The 21,924-nt window shown below is 49.5% G+C and overlaps 1 protein-coding gene across 3 annotated transcripts in view; it reads right to left on the bottom strand.

Annotated features, from left to right (window-relative positions):
* St3gal1 (ST3 beta-galactoside alpha-2,3-sialyltransferase 1) overlaps window positions 1-21,924 on the bottom strand; it is a 77,304-nt gene that overhangs the window by 32,163 nt on the left and 23,217 nt on the right. The window lies entirely within an intron of this gene.

Here is a 21,924-nt window from a genome sequence, read left to right as displayed (position 1 = left end):
TCTGTGCATAGCTACTCCAGTGCCAGAAAACACTCAATCCCATGGTCAAGGCCTCGGTAGTGCTGCGACCACTGGTGAGAGATGCTCATCCATCCCCAGCCTTGCCACAAGGGTCACCACCGTGCTTGATGGGACACAATGTCTGTGGGAGGGGTTTTGGGGGGACACTGACACCTTGAACTTCACAGGAGCATTTATGTAACTGTCTCTGAGCTCCTTCTGGTCTGCACACTGCCCAGCTGCTCTGGAGCATAAAGCCTGTGGAGACTCTGCTGTCGAAGCAAACTTTGTCCCAGCTGATGATGATGCACCCAGAGGCACAGAGCAGGTCCACAACATGGTAAAGAGTCCAGCCTGGGGCTGAGTTAGTGCTGGCTGCCTCCTGCCACCTGTCTCCTGCCTCATGGTATGAGTCAAGACTTTTCCTAGAACCTAGAATGTGCCAGGAGTTCGGATGGACTTCAGAACCCATAAATGTGAACCCATTGAGACCTTCTCCATGCAGACATGGCCAATCAGTAAAAGACGGGATGCACTACAGCCAAGGCACAAAGTGCAGCCCCATTTCCTTGGTGCATCCTCAGGGGCCAGACACTGTCCTTAGGGCTTTACCCACTTCAATCAAGACGGCATCCTAAGGAAAGAGGACCTGCTGTGCACTGAACTGCATCCCTCCTCACACCTACATACAGGCCTCACCCCCAAAGTGTCTGTGCCTGGAGATGGGACCATTAGGAATACAACAGGGTTAAATGAGGCTGCAGTATTAGGGCTGACTCTGGTGAATGGAGCCCTTGTCAGAAGATGAAGAGACACCAGAGAGACCCCTTGCTGAGGGGAGAGAAGAGAGAGAGACCTGTGAGGATGAAGCTGAGTAGGGTGTCTGCAGCCATTCTTCCTGGGTGAGATGGTGTTGTTTTAATTTGCCTTTATCAAATGTCAATGATATTGAACGCTGTTTCATGTATTTATTTGCCATCTGCATTTCTTCATCTGAGAAGTAAGTATTCATCTCAAATGCCCATTTTTGGATTACAAAAAAAGCTATCAGAGCCAGAAAGAGAGCTCTCACCCTCTGACCCCTCAATTAGCCTCCAGAACTGTGGGAAAATAAACTTTGGTTTGTGAAGCAGCTCCCAAGGTAGCTCCAGTCAAACGACACAGGGCAGTACCTATCTTCCCCATTTGTCAAGCACAGAAACTGAGGCCAGACATTTGGTTACCAAGCCCAGCAGTCGATGGACAACTGTAGCTGCAGATATTCATCCCCAGAGCCCCCTCCTTGTGAAACCATGATACTTCACCGCCCTGCTTATATCAGGCCTGGCCACATCACTTGCTTGTTGAAGAATGAGCAGTCCACTGAGTGTCCTCAGTGCACAGAAGCTGCAACTGTGACTGTATGATCCTTTAGGTCTGACCCAAGTCCTAGGGAATGACTGTCTTCAGCCTGGACCTGGGTCAGACAAAACTCTTACCACAGTAACACATTATAGACAGCCTGTAGTAACCCAAAGCTTGTTTACTTAGAATGTGAACCAGATTTGCTACAAGTCATTGATTTTTGAGAGCTGTTTGTTATTGTAACAAAGCTGACCAACACAAGGCTTCTTTTGCAATGACTTTATCTTTTACTAGCAAATGTTTGAACTCTAAGAACTGAATAGATGGTCAGAATATCTTCATGCTACTGAGTCTCTGTATTTAATAACTGGTGGCCATAAACAAGCCACCTTACTTCTCTGAGACTTTGTTTACTGATCTGCAAAATGGGAATGCTGAGAGTATCTGCATCCTGAGACTGCTGCAAGGCTTCAAAAAGAGTTGTAAAGGTACAAATTCCTGATGCACAAGAGGAGATTAATATGGGTAGCAGCTGGGATAGCAGTATGAGGGCTGAAGACAGACAGAACTGAATAGGAAACAAAGGCTGCTCTTCTGGCACATCTTACCACAGGTGCTCCCTCAGGTGCATGGCATGGGAGCTCTGCACTGCTGTGGGCAAGGGACAGGCTAGTACCACCCAAGGAGGCAACAGGAAGTGGGCTTGGGAGGATCAGATAAGAGAGGCAATGGGCCTTTGTGCAGGGAATGCTGGGCTCTCCCAGGTCCAGTCCTACAGACACCAAAGGGAAGGGAAGGTGAGAAGGCATGTGGAGGGTCACACTCCTCATCCTCCAGTCTCAGTTCTTAGTCGAGAAACTGAGGCCTGGTAAAGAGGGAGTGCCTTCCCCAAGACCACACAGACAGACAGTGATCTTGGGCTACAGCTCTAGTCCCCCGAGGCAAGGATGGGCACCATTGCACTCACTTAGCAGGAAATGAGACTCATTCTGTTGCTGGCTTGGAATCCAATGTCAAATTTCGCCACCTGTGTGGGTGGATTTACAGATCCCTGCTGAATTCAACAGGCTCTTCTTTGATTCACTTCACAGCATCTCCTCTCCTTTCTGGGAAGAGTCAAACCTACCCATAGGCTTGCTAGATCCAGGTAGGGAGTGGGTGGCAAGCTGGACATCAGCTCAGGCACAAATGAAGGAGTACTGGTAGCCTCTGGTTGGTGTCTTGGGCCCTTCGTTTTGGTGCTCTGTGACAGGGGGAAAGTGATCACAGGAAGTCCTGGGCTCTTCCCTCGTCCTCCAGGACTCCACAGAATGAGACACTGGGTGGGGCAGGCTGGAGGGAGGAGGAGAGGGAGGTTGGCAGGGCCAGGGAAGCTGGGAAGAATTCCACAAGGTGGGGAGTGCAGCAGAAAGGGAGCAGGGAGGACAAACACCCCAGGCCATGATCTTTGCTTCTGTCTTGGGGAAGGGAGGCTGGTCAAAGGCAGCAGAATCCACGCCAGGAGGGTCTGAGGGGCAGGGAGCAAGGAGCCTCCAATTTTCTCATGTGGAAACTGGAGAAACTGAAGCTAACTCCGCAGACTGCTGGGCACAGTCAGTGCACCGGAGAAATCTCAACACAGACGCTGCAGACCTGGAGGCCAGGCCGGCTGGAACACCTAAATGCCTGTGGTGGCCTCGCTCTGGTCTCTCCTCTCAGAATGCGTACAACCATGGCGCACAGCATCTCCCTCTGTAGGTGGTTCAGGCTTGCTCACCACCATGGGCTGTAATTCTCCTTCCAGAGGAAAGGGGGTAGGAATCTGTCTGTGGACACTGGGGACCTTGGGTAGTCAGACCCAAACCAAGGAAATGAAAACCTGAAACCACCTTCCCAGCAAAGTGACTCCAGGGGTCACCAGGAGTAACCCGCTACCCAAAGAAAGTCAGGCACCTGCCTCATGATTACCAATTCCTCTGCTCTGTGCTACTCAAGTTTCTTGCTTGCCCTTTGGGCCAGCCAGGAGGCCAAACAAGAGCTGCTTTTCCTGGGGGGACCATGCCCCACCATCCACCCCTGGGTAGCCCACAGACGTGACAGGGACACAGGGTTGCATGAGGCCTTGCATCTCAACATGCAGTCAGCCACACAATCCAACCTGTGCTCCCGCAGTTCATGTGACAGAAGGTCAACTCCAGCTGGAAACATGACCTGGCCCTTTTTCCTTCCCAAGCCCTTCTCTTGAGACACATCTAGGAGCACCGAGTCCCTGCCTCAGGCTCTGTGGAAAGGAACAGTGGCCCTTGCTTGAGGGTGTTCTGAGCAGTGACCATCAGCAAGACGAAAACTTTAAAGTAGAGAAGTTACTCAACAGCAAGATCCTCAGTAAATAACTGGCCCAAGCTCTTGGCTTCATAAAGAGGAATCAGAATCCTCTGGTCATTCAGTAAATAATCACTTGGTCCCCTTACACGTCAGATCCATGTTTGAGATGCTGACAGAACCATAATGAACAATACAGTCTTTTCTTTGGAAGCTTAAGAATCAAAACAGAGCAGTTAACACTAAATACTTTTACAGAAATCTCCACAGAACCTGGAAGGCCAGAAGAAACAGTGTTAACCAGGAAGCTCAGGCTACCTGCTGTGCTGTGTGTAATAAAGTCCTTTGTCTCTGATCCAAGAAGCTCATATCTTCTGCAGCATCTGTCAGCAAGCAAAATGTGTTAGCTTGCAAGGAAGAGGACATCACAGGCTTTCACAGTTCTTTAAAACTACCAGCCTCATGTAGCCATTTCTAATTAAAACTTAGCTTTAAAACACAGTTTCTTAGTGACACCAAGTAAATTTGAGGTTCTCAGTAGTTGGTTAGTGGCTACTGGAGTGCGGATATAAAACTCTGCCCTTACTGCAAAGTTCTATTGAAAAGCACGGGTCTAGGAGACAGTAGTGCAGGGTTCAAGACCTAATCTAGATGCAATTCTTCTTTTTATTTTTTTTCCAGACAAGTTCTCATGATATTGCTCTGGGTGCCTCTGAACTCACTACGTAGCATAGGCTGGGCTTGAATTCACAGCAATCCTCTTGCCTCAGCCTCTTGAATGCTGGTATTACAGGTGTGCTTCACCATGCCCAGCCCTACGTGCAATTCTTACTCTATAACTTGCTGCATGTGTGATTTGAGTGGGTGATTTGCTCTCTCTGAGCTCCACTTCCTCACTTTTCAGATGAGAGCAATAGTCCAACCTCTTGGGGTTTGTGAGCATTACAAGGTGGGCAGGGCCTTCTCCTGTGAGGAGCCTGAATTCCGTCCTGCATGAGAATTGGAGTGGGCAGAGGGCAGAGCTGCATGGAGGAAGGAACCAGGAGGCACTGGGGCAGGAGGGATTGCGATGCAGCCTGGCATCAGGTAAGCAGAAGGGATGGTTTTAGTTAGTGAGAGAAGCAGGCTTGCCTGGGGCAGGTGGGAGGGCAGTGACCACTCACCCGCACAATAGCATCACCCAAGGGCGGTCTCTTCTCACCTGCCCTCTTTAGTCTCCGCAGCTAGTGACAGTCTGCCCTTAAGGCACATCTGTCCTGCAGACTAAGGCTGTGTTTCATGATGAAAATTTCACTGCCAAAGACAAGACAACGCTGCACTAACAGAACTCAAAGACCAGCTGCACCTTCCAAGGGCTTCACTAGGCTTCAGGTGAAAGCGCAGAAGCCACAAGAACAGGACTGAAGCATCACCCTTCATCTCCTGTGAACAGAAGGTGGCAGCGGGCAGGAAAATGACCTTTCTGAGACACTCATTCCTCCCTGAAAGGAAGTCTGCTGTGACTCACTGGGCAACTGCAATTGTGCTGCAGCACAAGGACCATCACGGGGTGAAACCGCCAGTGCCTGTAACAGCTCAGCCAGGGGGACTCCCACAGCAAATATGTTCTGAATGAGCCCTGCTCGCAGGCTGCCCCTCAGCACAGCCAGGACCATGTGATGGACTCAGAGGGCTCCCTGGGCCAGTGAGCTTCCCTCACAAGCCCGCCACAGCTGGAGACTCAGGGAAAACCCAGCCATGGGGGAGGGAGGGATCAGACAGAGCCAGAAGCAGAGAGAGAAGGCCAATTTCCAACCTTTTCTCCTAAATCCTCATGCAAATAACCAGTGACCTTTCCAAATGGGATTTTAAGTGATAAACAGAAGTGCTTGCAGCCACAGTAGAGGGCAAAGAACCAAAAAATGTTGCTATTTTCTCTGTAAATCTCCAGCATTATTATCCAGCAGATGAATTAAATCCTTTTTAAATACTTACACATTTTGGAAGTAAATACTCATTCCAGGGCGTTTTAAAAGATTCACAAACACATTTTGAAAATTCTTATCAAGCCAAAGATTGCAAAGAACAGAAAAGCAAGCTTATCAAGGCTGAAGGGGCTCTAACTAACAGTGTTTATGAGGAGGCAGAGAGGCATTAAGTCTGCAGTCCTTAAGAAAGTGCAGTGCAATTCCTCAGGCACATCTCGTAGCAGAGGAGGGAACGGGTTTAATGAACACTGGTATGTTTCTGGCCCCATGCGCATCGGAGCTGACTCTCCCTGACTGCTCCTCATGTGCTGTTTCAAACACCATGTGGATTAAGCCATCCAGTGTCCCAAACCTAGTTCCAGGGCTGGGCCCTCGAAGAAGTCAGTGTGGAAGAGAACTCATTACAACTGCAAGTGGATGCATCTGTTGACAGCCAGGCCTCAAGGTAAAGACAGAAAGCCTACCCTTGTGTACCCCCTAGAAGGATAAGCAGTAACCAGTGATGTTCTAAATATGCAGCACCTGGGTGGGGGACCAAGACCTCTCTGACCCATCCCTTCCAGGAAAGGTCCTCGCTGTTTCCACACAAAACTTCCTGTGTGACTTGCTTCCCCACTGGATCAATATTGCCTACACTTGTAAACTTATTGGTTGATTGTAGTTTTGGCTCACCTTCTGCTCACCTCATGATTTTGTACCCACCTGGGGATTTTGCTCTGTAAAGCCTCCCCTGTGAGTAGAGTCTGTGGCAACCTACTCAGGACCCCTCTCACCTCTCAGGAGCTGTCTCTTTCCCCCTCAAAAAATACTTCTTTCATATTTTGGGGAACACAAACTCAGCATATCAGACATTTAGCAGGTTGGGCATTATAATACTTATCCTATATCATCTGGAGGTCTTGATATCATTCCTAACAAACTGTCACCCCATATTCGAGCAGGCCCAAAGAAGTGGAGTCTCTTGGCCCAGGTCACTCAGCTCATTGATGACAACGCAGTGCTGAATCCAGGTCACCTGGCTCTGGGACCGACAGTGACATAGGATCCGGAGTGGCCTCCCTTTGCCTTCCCCACAGACCTTCAGAGCCACGTCATGATATCCATTTTTCTGAGGAGGCCATGGTTGGTGAGTGTGTAAAGGGTTTGTTTCTCCAGGCCAGTGGGACAAGAGGGGTCCAGAGAACCAAGTACCTCTCCCCACCTAGCTGGTGCAAAGCCAGCTCAATGTTTGAGTTTACAATTAAAATTCAGGATGGAAAGTTCTCTTATAGGACTGGATAAGAGCAGCTTTGAAACCAGATCAGGGGAAAGGAGAGAGGAGTTTCTTCTATCTAGTGGAAAATTCATGTGTGATTCTTAAAGATCAGGCCTGACAACCTCTCCACAAAGGGTCAAATTCTGCAGTGGGAAAGGAAAGGAGGGACCTGGTGGCTTCCACAGCTGGAGGCTGGGGGTCTTTCCTGAGGTCCCCACTTGGGCTGCTAAAAACCAGACAGCTGATTGGACAGTCTCTCGGTCCTCAGTGAGCCCATGGTCCTCTGAGACTATATAATCAAGGTCACTGTGGCAGCAAAAGTCACAGAGAGACACAAGGTGAGGGAACTGGGCCCAGTGACGCTGGTCTTGGCTGTCTCTGCATCTGCGTGCCTCCCCTCTCCTCCTGGGAACTTGGGACCCACCAGATACAAACCAGCAGGGATACAAGCTCTTACCCCGAACCATCCACCAGAATTCCCCTCCAGGGCCTTGTCACTGGAATGCTTTCAAGTGTATTTTTTCCTTTTTCATTTAAGTTTGAGATTGAGTAGGCCTTCATTTATATAGAGGATTATATAAATATAAAGAATAAATATATCTCTCCCTTATTCTTTAAAAAAATTAGTTATTTCTTATGTTTGTTTTAATTAAGGGGAAAAATTTAAAAAATTAGCAGGATATATAATAGTAACTCTTTTTGATTTCCTATTAACTTGTTTTGAAGTCCTGTAATACTTCCACGATCTTGTTTTGACTGATTAGACTCTGTTCCATTCTGTGCGATAGTATCAAGTTTGAGGGTATAGGCAACTACTTTGAAGGCAATAAGATTCACTAAGATGCCCATTCTGGTTTGACTATTGTCTTCTTTGGAAGTCCTGTAATGTTTACAATGCCTAAGTTTTATTGGTCTTGTTCCCTACTGTTTTGTCCAACTTTATAATATCTAATGAGATAGACAATTCTTTTTAAGGAAACAAGAGACAACGTTGATAACCATTGTTGATAACCTTGTACTCTGTTCTACACCATGTGCTATGTCTATCCTTGGTTTTGACTGACAGCTTTGTTTTGCCATATTTGACTGTATTCTCTCCCCGCAAAAAAGTAATAAGAACTAAGGAGTAATAAAATCCAAAATGTGTAAATTTTGTTGTAAAAAAGAGAGGGGGAAAAATAAGAGCTCTAACGGATATAACAGCAAGTGTGTTTAGGGGTGTTAAATAGCTGACTATATTAATGTTTTTGGATCATTGAACACAGCTGTGTGCAGTCTCTCTGTTTGAATGTCCACTTTGTATTCTTTGATACTGTGATTTGAGCAACTATTTCTAAGATGATAATATGTAATCTATTAACAGGTGATTTCTTACTGTTATTTTTTTTTTTTTGTAGTTCTGTATTACGTGTACCCTTACACCGCTTTGTTTTGTTTTGAGTTTTTCTCTTTTTCCTTTTAAATAAAATTTTAAAAAAAAAGAATAAATATAAAGAAACTCAATGGCTAAGACTGGCAAAGAGCCAGCAGCCTGGTTGCCTGTTTGTATTAATAAAGTTTTATTGGAACACAGTGATGCACATTCAGTTTTATACAGTCTATGTCTGATTTCATGTTGTCATGGCACAGCTGAGTGTCCACATCAGAGAAATACTGGCTCTCAAAGCCTTAAAATATTTACAATCTGACTCTTCCTAGAAAAGACTATGGGAACTGGGAGCAAGGCTGGTTTAGATGGACAATGTCCCTCAAGGCTCATGTGTTCAGAAGGGGAGCTCTGGGAAGGTGACTGTACTTGCCATGGATTAATCCATGATAAGTTCAGAGGTCCATGTGTCGTTAGGAGGGACGGTCTGGTTAGTGGAGGTCGCATGGGAGCTGGGAGGGTGGATCCCCTCGTGGCTCCTCCCTTCTCTTTCTGCTTTCTGGCTGCCATAGGCTGGACAGCTTTCCTCTGCCACTCTCTACCACCGGGCTGTTTTTGCCTGGGAGTCTGATAACTCTGGATTAAATCCTATAAAAACCATAGGTCAAAATAAATCTGCTCTCCTTTATGTTGTAGGCGTCAGGTGTTTTGTGCCATCAACAAGTCACTAACACCAGGCCCTCTGCTCCACCCTCACACCATCTCTCTCTCCCCACACTCTGTTTCTCCTTCTCTCTCTACCTTCCTCTTTCTTTCGTTCCAGTCATGCCAGCTCCATATCTTCTCTTACCAAGTCATAACTGCTCCAGGGCCTTTGCATGGGCTGTATTTTCTAGCTCCCTCCTATCATTCCTGTCCCAGGTTATACTATCATTCTGTGAGAATAAATATGAGGCCAAACACAGTTTACATTTCTCTGTTCCTTTCCTTGGTAATTTAGCTCCATCCATGTAAGTAGATGCTCACAATAGCTCTGTGATGCCAGCAGGGCTGCAATTACTCAAATAGCCCAGCCTAGAGCCACGTGAGGACGTGATGAGTGGACATACTGAGAACTGTCCCAGCTCCAAGTCCAGGCTCCACTGCTCCACTATGAAGCTAACCACACAGGAGAATATCAGTTCCTCGTCAGGCTGAGACCTGGTCATTAGCAAGGGTACGGTCTTGGTCAGTGTCCAACATCCAGTTGGAGAGACCCTCCAGAAAGAGGCCGGAACTGCCATCAGCTCTGTTAGGAACAAATACATTGGTTTTGTAAACACTCAACACTTTTTCTGGGCACAATCAGCCACTGGTAGCTTCCTGTCTGCTGGCCTGAGAGCCACTTCCTGCTGGTTGGTGGCAAGCCAGAACTTTGCTGGTGCCAAACTGTGTATTTGAGCAGGTGCCTTTCCTTCTCTGCGCTTCAGCACCTGCTTTGAGAAAAGGTGCTGGGGTGCAGCCCGTCAAGGTGGCGGACAGCGTGCCTGGCCTGAGATGCACCGGATTCATGGTTTGTGCCTGACACTCCCTGGAGATGTCCAGCAAGACTGGATTCCAAGTCTAGTTTCCCTGTTTGTTGATTATTGGGCTAAATCAGAGCCGTGAAAACTATGGCCTCTTAGGCACGTTTGATTATAGTATGAGACAGTAGAGAAACTTTGAGTTAGCTGTAATACTTAAAAAGAACTGGAACATTTCACATAATAATCTAGTCCGCTGGCTTCCTCTAGAAAAGGAGGGCCAGACTAGAGCACTGTGCTCACATTCCTGGGGCTGAGCCCAGCCAGCTCCTTCACTGGCATGTGTTCGTTTTGAGGTTTACCTCAGACCCCTGCTTCAACAGTGCCCTATTGTCCCACCCAGACCTTTGTACCTGTTCCTATTGGATGTGAGCCTGTGGGTATGTGTCCCCCATCCCTGCTGCCCCAATTTCCTGATATACTTGTCTGGCATCCCCTAGGACAGACAGTGGAGGGCCACCAGCTTGAAGGCAAGGACTCTAGAACCAAGGGCCCTGCTAGGATCCCAGTATCTGATCAGCAGAAAGAGAATCATCACAGAACCAAGCATGGTGGCACATGCCTATAATCACAGCACTCAGGAGGCTGAAGTAGGTGGATTGCTTCAAGTTAGAGTCCAGCCTAGGCTACAAAAGTCTAAGATCAGCCTGCACTACACAGTGAGATGCTGTCTCAAAACGGGGAGGGGAGAGAGGAAAGGAATCAAAACGGATCAAACAGGATAATCATAGAAAGCAGCTGCTACCAGGTCCACCTCAGAGCCCCTGCTGGCGTCACCACAGTCTCCTGTAATTACCTGCTGTGGGGAATAAAGGTCCCATTTAGAAACCTTAGCAAGGCCAGAAAGGAAAGGAGAACTCTCCCCTAGTAATTTCCTGATCACAGAATTTCAGAGCTGCAAGGGACTTTTAAAAAGGCATCTTGACCAACTCATCATTTGGCGCTCATGTCTCCAGCATGGAGGCCCGCAGGGCTCACTCTCACTGGGGGGGGGGGGGGGGGGTGCGTTGTTTGCCCAGTCCCTCCTGAGGCTGTGAATTCAACCATGCAGTCACAGCTCTCCAGGGATCCAAGCTTGGAGGACAAACAGGTAAACACAGTGACCACAGAGGCCTGTGAAGACCCCCACATCAGCTAGCAGGCCCCATCCACCCCTGTTCACAGCTGGGACTCCATTACCCACAGCAACCACACAGGTGCAAGACCACAGGCCATGTTTCTTCCACGCGCAGAGGCAGTCAAGCCTAGTGGTTAAGCTCAGAGACCACAACCAAACTGCCGAATCCCTGCCGGTCATGCTTGGGTAAGGCTCTTCTGCAGCAACAGGGGTAAATGCTGAAACTAGCACCTGGCTCAGAGGCTGGAGTGACGTCAGCCAGGAATGCATGTCAGGCACTTATAAGGGTCTCACGCAGGTAAAGGCAGGTGGTGACCACGAAAGCACAGCATGTGGCTCTGAGTTACAGGTGTGGTTTCCACCCAGGGTGTCCTTGAAGATCTACAGGGGATCAATACTGTCCCAGGGTGACAGATTGATGACTGCTCAGGAAACATCTGCTGAGCTGTTTGCAGAGCGCATGTGACTATCAGGAGGGACAAACAGCCCATTTTACAGAGTCCTGGGAGACAGGAAAGGATGCACATGGGGAACAGCTACAACTGTGCTGGTAGGAAATGGCAGATGACATGGCCAAGGGTTTGTCTAGCAAGTTCAATTCACAGGCTAAACCAGAACCACCATGTGACAAACCACCATGTGACTTCTGTGGGGCTGGATGGGAGTGGATGTGATTCTGGGTCATCAATAACAATGCAAAGGCTTCCCACCCGGGTCCTTGGGGGCACCCCTGGGTGCCAGCAGAGAAACTGGCTGCTTTCCACGATGCCCAAAGCACAGGGGCACAGTAGGCATTTTCAAGACCCAAAGAAACACCTTGTTCATCCAAGCTCACCCATGTTCATTCCGCAGGACAAGGGAGAAATCTCATGTGTCTGCTTTCTCTTCAGTGCTGAGGAGTAACAAATACTCGTGCAGCTCCTCACCCACAGCCATGGCTCTTAAGTGTCACCTCCTGTCCCTTCCAGTACTCCTGTAAATCTGATTGCCACGCGCTTTAATCTACACTAAGTAGAAGAAGAAATCAAGGCTCCAAGGGCACGCAGGATGGCAAATGCTAGATCTGGGACTCAGGGAAACTGCTCATTTACTCTGCATCCTGAGGCCAGGCTTCAGCCCTGTCACCAGGTCCTCTTCAAGTCACACAGTGCAGGGTTCCAGAGCTGTGGTTACCATCTGCTGATCACAATGCCTGCTCTCCCTCTCCCTCTTCATTTGCACCTCTTCATTGCACCTTGCTGCCTCAGCGCAGTGTTGGTGAAACACTGGCCATCACACAAGCTGTCCTAGAGTTTGCTAGAAATGTACCTTCCTTAGGCCAGCCCCAAGTTCTGGATCAGACACTGGGCAAGGGGACAGGAAACACAATCTGGGCTTTCACAGCCCTCAGGGAATTCTAAACAAGTCACTGTCTGAGCAGTACCGATTTGATGATGGATAGGCAAATACTGACTCCTCCAGTTCCAACTCAGAAGTAGAAGTGTATTTCTTTATCTCATCAACGCTGCACTTGGTCATGTGACTTGACTTGGCCAATAGAATGTGGACAGAAGTGCCAGGACTGCATTCAGATTGGTGGTCATCTGAAGGGGCTTGTGTGCCTGTCTCTCTAAAATCATTAAGCCTCCTTCAGAACAAAAATACATTTCAAGTAGCCTGAGACCATGGAGTCTAGCAAGTTCAATTCACAGGCTAAACCAGAACCACCATGTGACACACAGACCCTGAATGCAAAAGGACACTGCTATGCCATGTTTTGAGTAGCTGTTATACATAAGACACTGACTGATACACCCTCGCTGCTCCACCGTGCCATCCTTTGCTTTGGATGACAGCTTAGCTCTAGCAGGGAGTCTGTAGACAATAATAAAATACTACCTCTTAAGCTTTTCATGAGGCTGCACAAATTATCGTTGCCCTAATTTTGCCAGTGAAAAAATCTAAAACAGAGAGATTAAAAACTAGTTCAGTGTCACCTAGCTAACAAATCATGGAGCTAGGACACAAATTCAGTCTCCCAAACAGAACTCTTGACAACCAGGGAACACTGCTAGCATTCTTCAGGTAAATGGATCTCAGTACTACACCCATTCCCGTAAGGGTGGCCCTGAACTGCAGAGTTGACTTGGACCGTGAACAGCCTGTATTTTAGCAGTCTCCAGCTAAGGATACCTTTCTGCAGCATGACAAATGTACCCAGTCCTAGCCTCTGGACATCAGGAAACTTTAAGTTCTGTACCCACTCTGTCCTTGCTCTTTCCCCAGCCAGGTCCTGTAGATTGTTCTAGATCAAGAAAGGAGGTGTTGAGAGTTGAAGAAGAGCCCACAGCTTGCTAACTACCCACAGCCACCAAGTGCCTCCTCAAGTGGCTGGTCTAACCACATAGTGAGCTTCAGTCAGCCCAGGCCTTCCTTCCTTCTAGGCTTCTGTCTCCATTAATGTTGATGGCTGTGACTCCCAGAGGTATCTCAAGTCAGAGATACGCAAAAGGGATGACAGAATTTCCAGGCAACAGAAAACCCACCAGGAAGCCTGCTGTTACAGGCAGAAGTGGAAGAGTAAGCTCCAGGGCTCTGGCTGGGAACAGCCCACAAGCAGTTTCCCAGACTTCCAAGGCCATGCAGGAAGCCATCAGAGATAGCTGGGGACAAATTTCCCATCTTGGTGCAGTGCGTGTGATGCACAGCTGCATCCTGGTGCAGAGTGCTCGAGAGAATCAGAGGAAGCAACAGGAAGCAGGGACAGGGAAACACGTCTGCTGGGGTCCCCAGGATCTGTGATAGCTTGGCCTACAGGTCAGCTTGAGCAGGCCCTGCACCCCCAGGCCCTAGAGGATGAAATGGAGGGTCAAAGTGGGGGTCAGACTTGGCCAAGCGCACTTGAGAGCTGACTCTGGATCCCAGAACTGACAGTCCAGGCCAGAGCTCCATCCATGCTCACCAAGATACTTGTCTGTTTTATGACCTCTGGATGATAACAAAGGTGAAGATCCATGTACCTCAGGTGGAGATGGGCAGAGTAGCAATAGGGACAGACTTGGCCTCTGCTTCCAGGTACCAAAGCACAGGCTTAGGTGTGTGGCAAAAGCCCTGACTTAGAAGTTAGAAAAATGACCCAGCTTTGAGTCTTGCCTGTGTGATGCTGTGTGAACTTGGGTGAATAGCTGCCACCTCCGGGCAGCAGAGTCCTCTTGTAGGGAAAGGGGTGGAAGTGAACTCGGCGGGGTGAGATGAACCCCGTCCAGTTTCACTAGTAGCTCTGGGTCCTGTCCATGCCCTTAAGCTCAGTGTGGTGGCTGTGAGGTGGGACCCCAGAGTGGGCACACCATGTTCTAATCCCAGCTTCCTCCTGAGCTGCTCTGTGTCTTAGGTCTGTCACCTGTCTGTGACTCAGTCTCATCGGCTAAGATGAGGATATCGGCACAATTCAGTGAGATGACATGTGAGTGGCACCCTGAGAAGAGTACATCCCCCGGTGCCGCAGAAACATTGGGACAGGACTTGCTGGCCGTGTAGAACCCAGGATGCCCCAGGCCAGGACAGTTTGCCCTGGGGAGGCAACTCTTGCCCTGCCAGCCATCCTGGCTTCTGAGAGGAGCTAATCCAGATGGGCCCTGCACACAGCTAATGGCTGAGAAAGCTGTGTCTGCTGCCAGGAACGAGGAGGAGAGCTGGGGATACTTCAGTAAAGTCACGAGCACACAAGGGGACCCTCTGGTCCCCACCGGAACTCATAAAATCATTCCAGAAATGGGCACTTGAACAAAAAGATGAGCTGAACTCCCCAGGGACCACCCCCAGCCCAGCCCAGCATTTCCTGCTGGAAAGGAAGAAGCAGGGTGGGTCTGGTTGACTGGGCTGAGTGCCCACAGTATGGTGATTCACTCAGTCACTTGTGCAGTCATCCATGCTGAGGCCCAGCCCTATGACCACCATATTGGGCACACAGCCGGCACTGCTGGCCACAACAGCACTTTGAAAAGCTCTGTCCAGCGAGGCAGATGCAGCAGTGAGTGAGCACAGGGGACCATGTGAGGCGCTCCCTGCACAGATGGCCAGCTCTGAGTCCAGCCCAGGTCACAGCAGAGGCTATCCCACTGGCAGGATCCGGGAGGTGGCCTCCACCTGTTTTTGTGAAACATAGTCATACCCGTTTGTTTATGTGTTGCTATGGTTACTTTTGTGCCACAGTGGAAGAACTCAGCAACCTAAGAGGGTCTGGCCATAAAATCCAGACCTTTTGATTGTGTGGCCCTTGATGGCAAACTGCTGTCAACGCTCTCAGCTGGGAGGACTCCAAATTCCCACTATCATCCTCTCTCTATCCACATCTCTACACTGCCTCCGGTTGAACTCCAGTCCAGGGCAGCCTGGTGACAGGGCACAGGGATCACTGGCCCTCATGTGGGGCTAGTGAAGGCTAAGAGGTCACCTGGTAGGTGAAGAAACAAAGCAGGGACTCACACCAAGGCACAAGGACAGTACAGCCAGCCAGGAAGAGTGGTGCACAGGCAGAGCAGCCAGCAGGGGCGCTGCAGGGACGCAAGATGTGCTGAGTGCTGGGCAGGGCCATATTCTGGTACTGGGTCGTCACACTGCTTGAAGGGGCCACCAGGAAGGCTGAATGGCTCTCCAGCCACGATGCCATGGTGTTCCTGGTGACACAGGCAGAGTGCATGATCTGGTTCCTGAGGCCACCCAGCCCTTGCCCTATGAATGTGGCTTCTACAGGAGCATGGGATTGTGTGAGCAGGCATTCAGATGCGGGGAGAGACAGGTGCACTTGGGGCAGGAGGAAGAGGCTGTGCTGCAAAGTGGCCTCAAGATCTTAGAGGAAAAAGTCAGGAAAATGAGCAGCAACCAGCTGTCCCATTGGCAGGACATAAAATCGAAAGGCCTGGCTAATAGGAAAGACAGGCTGGCAGCCTGAAAAGCTTCCATCTGCAGGGGGGACATGAGACTGGGTCCACATGGGCTTCTGTGGAGCCCAGGGCAGACGCTCTGGCCAGCTACAGGCTCAGAGGCAGTTCCCCAGGAAGTCACTGTGAAACAGCAAACTATTCTTGAAGATGCAATGTCCACAAAGGCCACGAGGCCTTTCACCTGCTGACCTCTTCCATTCTGACTCCCTGACTCAACCCTGCCAGGGATTCTGCATTTGCTAGATACCCACCTCCCACCTTAGTGCCACCAAGGGCAACGGTGTCCCCTCTGCTCCCTGGTACCCATGTGGACAATGTACTTGTCTTCCATAACTGCTCATTCTTCCTTCTCAGTGTGCCCAACGCTAGTCACCCCTAGAATCTTTTCCCCTTCCTCTCCTCTTTATCTTCCTACTTGTAGAATTTCATAATGACAGTGTGGGTTTCACAAGGGATTTCATTCATGACATTACTGAAGTATCCCCAGCTCTCCTCCTCCTGCTGGCCTCCAGGCATTCCAGGGCTACTGGTTGACTGAATTCATTAGTAAACAGAGAGGGTGTGACACAGTGATGGCACACCAGCCTCAGCTGTGTCTTCCAGGTGAGGGTCATGGCAAGGACCTCACAGCCAGCCAGCATCACAGGAGAAGGCAAGGCCTGCAGGCCTTCCCGCTCAGCATGCACCAGGGCTGCACGAGGCCCCGGAAGCCAGCCTTCCTTCTTTCCTTTGAGCCTGTGTATTTTCAGAGGCTGCAGGACTGCATGTGTCTCTGTAAGGTTCATGCTGACAGCTTCCCGACAGACACAGTTCAGGAAAATGCCCCCCTCTGTGGGATGAGCAGCCCGGGCTTTCTGGGGACTCCTGGAGCCAGTGCTGCCACAGTGTTTGCACTGACTCTGCTCTCCGTGCTGCCTGTGGCCAGATGTTCCAGCCGGAGCTAAATGAGGGCAGTCGCTTCACTACCCGCAAAGAGGACTGGATTAGGGGCTCCAGGAGAGGGCCCCTACCAGCTGGCCCCTTATCTGGACTCTCACAGTTATGGCCAAACTCTATGCAGCACCTCTGAATGTGGCTGTCCCCTCAAAGTCCCTCAATCTGAGATAGGGCCAAAATGTTGCCTGAAAAACTGGTTCTTAAATATTCTGACTCTCAGAAACCCGTGAAAAGTGTGATGTCCTGCAGTGACCTGTCTTTCATTGTCTTTGCTATATGTCTATGTAATACATGTAGTACTGATACACAGATATACAGCATATGGTTTATATATAGCACCAAGACACATGCACATATGCCGTATATGTACATATATGTGCCTGCATGAATCCTTGTGTGTATATAGGTCTGTGCTAAGTGTATGCGTGTGTAGATCTATAATGCACACAGAATTTCTGATATACTTGGTGATAAAAGCTCTATAATGTTTACTCTTCTGATCCTTGTAATAATCCTATGAATAAGCGCTACTGTCTCATTTTATAGAGGATGGGAGTGAGGCACAGAAAAGCTTACAGTCAACTTGAGTCACTGAAAGTAGGTCAGGAACACGATACGCCTCCTGAAAGACCCCCAGCATGGCTGGAAAGCATCACCATCATCACCATCACCACCATCACCATGATCATCAACATTACCTTGTGGTGCTGGAGATTAAACACAGTGCATTCACACTGCTATTTTCTAGCCCCCTTCCATTTTGGGATAGGGTCCTGCTAAACTGCCCAGACTGGACTCACATTTGGGATCGCACTGCCTCAGCCTCCTAGAGTGCCGGGATTGCACATGTGTGTCACTATAGCTGGCTGAAAAGTCTTCTTCTTAACCACCACAGCTGTGATTCTTCAACTTCAATCCTCAGCACACAGCCAAAAAACAAAAGGTCAAATTATGTCCAAGGCCCCTCAAGATTCCATCTAAGCCTTGCTGGGAGTCCAGGACGTCAAAGCCTTCTTTACAGTTAGTGCTTTTCTTCCCTGCTCTACTGAGGGTTAGGGCTAAGGCTGCAGACATCTGATTTCACAACAGCCTGAAGCAGAAGCAGAGACCAAGCCCACTGTGGTCCTCCAAGCCAGACCCTGAAGACATGGCTAAGACAGTACTGATTTAATTTTTGTTCCAGCTAAGCAGTTATTTTTCATTAAAGTGTTGTTTAGGTTACTAAGTGATGGTTGATTGCTGTTTTTAACTGATGAGATAAATATTTCCCTAATGCTTCCCAGTGAGTGTCTAGATGGTAAGTGGTAGAAGGTATAAGCCAGGAGAGTAAGAGAGCTGAGAACATGGACCGTTATGGTGTGAGGGTCCTCCGGGACCTTCAGCTTGGAGAACTGCTAGGTGCTCATGCCACATTGCCCTTGTGAAAAGGGTTCTCTTGGGAAGTTGCCAGGGCTGTTCCTCCTGCCAGTGTAGGAATATTGTTGTGTTGGGGTTAGAGTGTCCTCACTTTCCAGCTACAAAATATAGAACATGCCCCAGCACTAAGACCAGGATCCAGTGCTGTGGGTGCAGGGGCGGAGCTCCGCAGGACTGAGAGCCGAGCTTCCAAAGGGCACCTCTGCTGCACCTATCCCTACACTCCTCCTTCCCTGCATCCATCCTGCGTGCTTCCATCAGATGATAGGGTGCTGAGGCAGTGCCAGACAGCAGTTGATGGAGCCATTTGCTGGCGTACTTCATCTTCTGGGAAACGGCTGCAGCCACATCTCTCTGCAACCCCCTAGAACATGGGCCTTCGGGCCCTTCTTGGCCCAAAGGCAGCTAAATTCCACAGGGAACTGGGGGTCCCTTTAAATCTGAAGGTTGTGCCAAAGTATACATGGACTCTGACTTTCAAATGGACGTGAGGAGAACTGTAGGGCTCCAAGTAGCTCCTGAATCACAGCTAGGGCTCACCAGTGCCCTAGTGTGCCCCCAGTCAGCACACTGGTGCCCAGGTGTGGGAGGCCCAACGGTGAACTCTGCTTCACATCAGGAACAAGTCCCGCCTGCCAATGGCTGTCCCTTCAGCAGGGCCTCCCCCTGGCCAGCTCCTATTCCTCCTTGACCCGGACACTGGGGCTATGGAAAGCAGATCCACGTCCCTGTCACATGATCTCACCACTGCCCTGGGATCTCTGGCCTTTGCACTGACCCCCATCTCTACAGGGATCAAGTTCCAGTACCTGTCCCCCGATTTCCTTTCTTCTTTTCTTTCCATAGCAGAGTCACAACTGGGAGCAAGTGGCAAAAGACTCTTAAAAGACACTTCCAGGATCCCTTCCCTGGGAATGCAACTCAAGGATTCGGTTCCAATACAAACACAGGGAAATGCTGAAGGTAACCCAAAGCAGTGGGCACTACACTGATGGGTACCATGTACAGGTAGACAGCAGCGGGGAGGGGTGGTCATGGGAATATGCTGCTATCACTGCATGGAACAGGACACAGACACGCAGAAGGACCACTCGGGACAACTCCAGGACACCCACTGAGTGGCCCTCTTTGGCCCCAGCACCAAGTTTCGGGAGGCAGGTGCCTGGTTCCTACCATGTCGAAAGGCTTCAGGTGAGTGAGTGCCTGTGGGCAGGTGCTGCTCACCGCACGGTGCCAATTCCTTTCTGTTTGTCCAACCACAAAGGAAACAAATTTGCCACCTCTAGAAGGCTTTCCATCTTTCTGTTTTCCTCAGGGCCTAAGGAAAGTTTTAGTACCTATGACAAAGTGTGAACCTAGAGATTATTGGCGAACACAGCAGCCTCCTGATGTGAACCATGCACAGCACAAGGTCTGGGTTGTGGATTGCAGGCAGGGTGACTTTGCTCCCTCCAGGCTCCTTTCTCCTCTTTGCCAGGCCTCTGTCTTCAGAAAGGGCAGTAGCAATGTGGGCCTGGTGTGTTTGCTTAATTCAATGGGAGACACGCAGATGAAGAAACCACAGGCATCCCAGGCGGCTCACAGACGAAGCCATGAGTAAACCAGAAAGTGCCCATTCCAAAGTTAGAGGATCTGAAGCCTACAGAAATGCCACCTTCCCATTTTCAGGTCTCTAAAAATAGAGGTAGAGGTCAGAGAAAGTGCACCAGGCTGGCTGGAACCTGCAAAGCTGAAGATGAGAAAAGTGACCCCCAGGGTCCTTCCTGGCCCCCGACTATCCAGCTTACTGCATGTTTAGCCACATGGCCACTGTGTCTGCCTTCTAACGGCCTCTTGGTGTTGGAGATGCAATGAGGGACTGGGCTAGGGGAGTGCTTGGTAAGCCTTGAAGGAAGTGGAAGGGCTGTCCCCAAAAAGACAGCATATAGCACATGGGTCATCCCAGCAAGACAGTGAGCTTGGGGATAACAGCGAGGCCTGTGCTGAGGACCTGAGGACAGGCACAAGGAAAAACCCTGGCTGAGGATGAGGAGGCAGAAATGGGAGGCAGGAGTCTCAACAGGAAACAACACTGGGAAGACAGAGATGGCCCTGCCAGGTAGAAAATAGCATAAGCAAATCTCACAGACCACATCCCATAGATGGTCACTAAAGGCTGGTGGTGCCAGGTATGATGAGAACATAGGATGCTGTGTCACATCTACATCCACAGTCACAGTGACACAGGCCCACCTATCCCAGGTAGAACAGTGGCCGTGGGAGACTGCTGCATCTGGTAGTATTCTGAGCATTCTCACAGTATGAGCTTAATTTAGTCCTTAATACTATTAACTATTCTGTCCATTTTGCACATAATCAAGCTGAGATCAAAAGAAGGCATTACATACAGGAGGGCATGATAAGAGGCAGAAGTATGATTGCCACTTAAATATTGGGCCACATTATATATTGCTTTGAAGATTATTCTGCAGTCAGCAGGAGGAGGAAGGGGACAAAGGGAGTGAGATGACACAGGGGACCTTGAAGGAGGTGAGGACATGGTGAGTCTTGTCCCTTCTGCTATAGATCTTGGACTGTGACTCTGAGTTGTGACGGGTGTAGACACCAAAAGGAGGAAGGACATGAACATGAATGTGTGGGGAGGGGGTTTCCTATCACCTGGCTTCCCTGGCCTCTGCTGTCAGGGGCTTGGCCCTTCTAGAGGAGGGTGACAATGAGCAGGCTGCCTGTGAAGCCACTAGCTGACAGATGAGAGGTGACAGAAGGCGTGGGGTCCCAGGTCTCTTCTACAAGTGGGCCAACAGGTGTGGGGAGAGGTGGGATGCTACAGCCTCTGGGAGTTACATCTGGTTCAACATGGAGGGAGCAAGAAGAGCAGAGAGCACCTGGCAGGTTGGACCACAAGCTCCGTGAGCACAGAAACACATCTGTTCTTCACTGCAGCATGTGCAGGACAGGGATGGAACAGGGACTCAGCCACAAACCTGGTGCAGAGGCCAGGGAAGGCCGGTAACCCAAGCGCAAGAGAGCCCAGTTCCTAAACACCCAGCCTGGAGGCTCCTAAACACCCAGCCTGGGGGCTCATGCCTAGGCCCAGTGGCCATCTAGTCCCTTCTCTCTTCTGTCTGAGTCGACATCTGCAGACACCGTTTTAGTGACGTGTGTACGAGTCCTTGCTTTATCTGGTTATGGACCTCATGCAACCTCTGGTTTTGCCAGTCTTGCCCCCATCTTCCAAGATGGTGGATCACTGCCAGGTCCAGGGCTGACCCTCTCAGCCCCCTTCTGAGACACTGTGAGTTCCCAAGCACTGATACATTGTTCAATAGGTATTTTGTTTTTAAATTACACCCATGACCACGACTATGACCCCAGTTCTCTTCTGCCTCTACCCTTCCTCATCATGCCGAGACTCCCAGACACCTTCTCTTGGACACATTTTCTTCCTCTGCTTGTTTCTGTCTCTCTTGCTCATGTTGGAAACAAGATGGCAACTGGTGTTTTCCCATCACAGAAGGACACACCCAACACTGAGACTGCCTATGACCGTTGAAGGGCTCCAGCTTGTGTTTCTGTCTATTTTAATCTGTGAAACCAAGAAACCCCTATGCCCATGTGGTTTCATTTCTAAAAGAATTTATAGGCAGAGACCACACCACCCAAAGAAACTGTAAACATAATTGTATTTTTGAAGACAGAGAGTTAGGAGGTGTAGTCATAACCAAGTAACCATAACAA

Source organism: Cavia porcellus, unplaced genomic scaffold, assembly GCF_034190915.1.
Source record: "Cavia porcellus strain 051 isolate PalLab524CR breed Dunkin Hartley unplaced genomic scaffold, mCavPor4.1 scaffold_19, whole genome shotgun sequence".
NCBI lineage: Eukaryota > Metazoa > Chordata > Mammalia > Rodentia > Caviidae > Cavia > Cavia porcellus.
The sequence above is the reverse complement of the archived record's forward strand: the minus strand, read 5'-3'. Positions and strand labels throughout refer to the sequence as shown.